Source organism: Orycteropus afer, unplaced genomic scaffold, assembly GCF_000298275.1.
Source record: "Orycteropus afer afer isolate SDZICR_OR568_19922 unplaced genomic scaffold, OryAfe1.0 scaffold00236, whole genome shotgun sequence".
Lineage (NCBI taxonomy): Eukaryota > Metazoa > Chordata > Mammalia > Tubulidentata > Orycteropodidae > Orycteropus > Orycteropus afer.
The window spans coordinates 1,465,832-1,469,396 of record NW_006921823.1 but is presented as its reverse complement, the minus strand read 5'-3'; positions in this window follow the sequence as shown (position 1 = coordinate 1,469,396).

Below are 3,565 nucleotides of genomic sequence, written 5' to 3'. Positions count from 1 at the left end.
AATTTGGATGCCTTTGTTTTCCCTTTCTTGCCTTGTGGCCCTGGCTAGGATTTCCAGTACAATGTTGAATAGAAGTGGTGATAGAGGGCATCCTTGTCTGGTTCCTGTTTGCAAGAGGAATGGTTTCAGTCTCTCTCCATTGAGTATAATGTTGGCTGTTGGTTTTGCATAGATGTCTTTTATTATGATGAGGAATGTCCCTTCTATTCCTATTTTGCTGAGAGTTTTGATCAGGAATGGGTGTTGGATTTTATCAAATGCCTTTTTGGCATCAAGTGATATGATCATGTGGTTCTTTTCCTTTGTTTTATTTACGTGGTGGATGATGTTGATTGTTTTTTGCAATGTTGAACCATCCCTGCATACCTGATATGAACCCCATTTGGTCATAATGAATGATTTTCTTGATATGTTGTTGGAGTCTATTAGCTAGGATTTTGTTGAAGATTTTTGCATCTACATTCATGAGGGATATTGTTGTGTAGTTTTCCTTTTGAGTGATGTCTTTGCCTGGTTTTGGTATCAAGGTTATGTTGCTTCATAAAATGAGTTAGGAAGGATTCCATCTTTTTCTATGTTTTCAAATAGTTTGAGTAGGAATGGTGTCAGTTCTTCTCTTAATGTTTGGTAGAATTCTCTGGTGAAACCGTCTGGGCCAGGACTTTTTTTTTGTTGGTAAGTTTTTCATGACCTGTCCAATTTTTTCGTTTGGTATGGATCTGTTCAACTTTTCTACATCAGTCTGTGTTAGTTTAGGTAAGTGGTGTGTTTTTAGTAATCTGTCCATTTCTTCCAGATTTTCAAATTTGTTGGAGTACAGTTCTTCATGGTATCCTGATATAATCCTTTTTATTTCAGTTGGTTCTGTTGTGATGTCACCCATTTTGTTTCTTTTTCGTGTTATTTGTATTCTCTCTTTTTCTTTGTTAAATTTGCCAGTAGTTTGTCAATTTTATTGATCTTTTCAAAAAACCAACTTCTGGTCTTAAGTTTTTCTATTGCAATTCTATTTTGTTTCATTGATTTCTGCTTGTATCTTTATTATTTCCTTTCTTCTGGTGACTGGAGGCTTTTCTTGCTGTTCTTTCTCTAATTGTTGGAGATGATCATTTGAAGTGTTGATTTTGGCTCTTTCTTTTGTAGGATGTGTGCATTTATTGCTATAAATTGGCCTCTGATCACTGCTTCTGCTGTGTCCAAAAGATGTTGGTATGTTGTGTTTTCAGTCTTGTTTGATTCAAGGCATTTCTGAATTTCAGTTTTTATTTCTTCTCTTACTGAGTCTTTTGTAAGGGGGGTGTTGTTCAGTTTCCATGTGTTTACTCTTTTTCCGTTGATCTTCCTATAGTTACTTTCTAATTTGGTAGCATTATGATCTGAGAAGATGCTTTGCAGCATTTCAATGTTTTTAAATTTACTAAGGCTTGCTTCATGGCCTAACATATGGTCTATCATGGAAAATGTTCCATGTGCACTGGAAAAGAATGTATATTGTGCTGTTATTTGGTGAAGTGCTCTGTAGATGTCTATAAGGTCAGGTTGGTGGATTGTATTACTTAGTTCTTCTGCATCTTTGTTGAGTTTCTTTCCAGCTGTTCTATCTTTGATTGAAAGTAGTGTATTAAAGTCTCCCACGATGACTGTGGAGTCATCTATTTGACGTTTCAACTCTTTTAATGTCTGATTTATGTATTTCGGGGCTCTTTCATTGGGTCCATAGATATTTATTATGGCTATATCTTCATGTTCAATTGATCCTTTGATCATTATATAATGTCCTTCATTGTCTCGTATGGTGGTTTTTATCTTAAAGTCAATTTGATCAGAAACTAATATTGCCACTCCTGCTCTCTTACAGTTGACATTTGCTTGATATATCTTTTTCCAACCTTTGATTTTTCATCTATTTTTGTCTTTGTCTCTAAGGTGTGTCTCTTGTAGACAGCATATTGATGGGTTTTGTTTTCCTATCCAATCTGCAACTTTGTCTCGAGTGGTGCATTTAATCCATTACCATTCAGTGTAATTACTGACAAGTATGAACTGGTTACTGTCATTTTGTTATGTGTTTTTTCATGGTATCCCTGGTTTCTTTGTTCCATATTATTTTCTGTGCCGAGCTCATTTTGTTTATGAATTGTGTTATCATTTCCTTTGTTGCTATTGTTTTAGTATTTGCTGAATATTTGTGCTTGTCGTCTTTTTTATCATGATGGCTTAACATTTTTCTTTGAGGTTACCTTATGATTTATAATTTTCTCCCTGAGATTAGAAGTCTTTTTTTTTTTGTGATTTGGGTGAAAATTTACAGAGCAAATACACTTTCCATACAGCAGTTCACATACACTTTGCCTCATGACATTGACCAGAATTTACCACAATGCAACATCTCCCCTCCCACTTCCTCCCAATAGCTACCTCTTCCCTGTGTCCATCCCTTAATGCACTCCTACCCCCTGAGCCATCTCCCTGCGCCTGAGCAGCCCTTCTTTCTCTCATGCTTGTTCTCTCCAAGGAGTGTATCTACCTCAGGTAAACGCTCAACTGATATGCCTGTCTATTGTTTGGCTGGAAGCCACAGGTGTGCATTCCAGACCTGAAGGGCAGATAGGGGCCATGGTCTTAGTGGTTCCACCAGGCTCCATCGGGCCAGCAAACCTAGAACAGTCTGTTCCTTCTTGCAACTCTCTTGACTTGCTCACCATTTAGAAGTTCTCTAACTACACAGTATTTTCCCTCTTTTTGGTTTGTAGTTGTCCTTACTTGTCAATTGATGTCTCTGGTTCCCTGTTTACAATCTTGTAAGCTTATTTTACTTAGGATATGTTCATAACTCTGGTTTCTGGGTTATGTCATCTTGTGTATTAATGGTTAGTTGTTATTTGCTATTTTTGGTTCTCTGTTCATAGGACTCCCTTTAGCATCTCTTGTAAGGTTGGTCTGGTTTTAACAAATTCCCTTAGTCTCCGCTATCTGGGAATCTCCTAATTTCACCATATTTGAGGTACAATTTTGCTGAGTATATAATTCTTGGTTGAAAATTTTTCTCTTTCAGGGTTTTATATATATCATCCCATTTCCTTCTCGCTTGCATGGTTTCTGCTGAGAAATCAGTTTATTCTCACTGGTTGTCCATTGTAAGTAACTTTTTGTTTTTCCTGTGCTGCTTTCAGGATTCTTTGTCTTTTGTTTTGATGAGTTTGATGATGATATGTCTTGGTGATTTTCTTTTTTGGGTCTATCCTGTTTGGGGTTTGTTGGACTTCCTGAATGGATATATTCTCATCTTTCAAAATATCAGGGAAGTTCCCCTCCAGCAAATCTTGGAAAATTTTCTCACTAGTTTTATTTTTCTTTTCCTGTTCTGGAATTCCAATGACATGGAGGTTATTCCTTTTCATGGTATCCCACATGAACCTTAGGCTTTTTAAATTTTGTTTCAATTTTTCTTTTCTGATTGATATCTTTCCAAAGAAGTATTCAGATATTTGTCTTCAGTCTCATTAATTCTGTCTTCCATTGCATCAATTCTACTCCTTTGCCCTTCCAATGTGTTATCTATTTC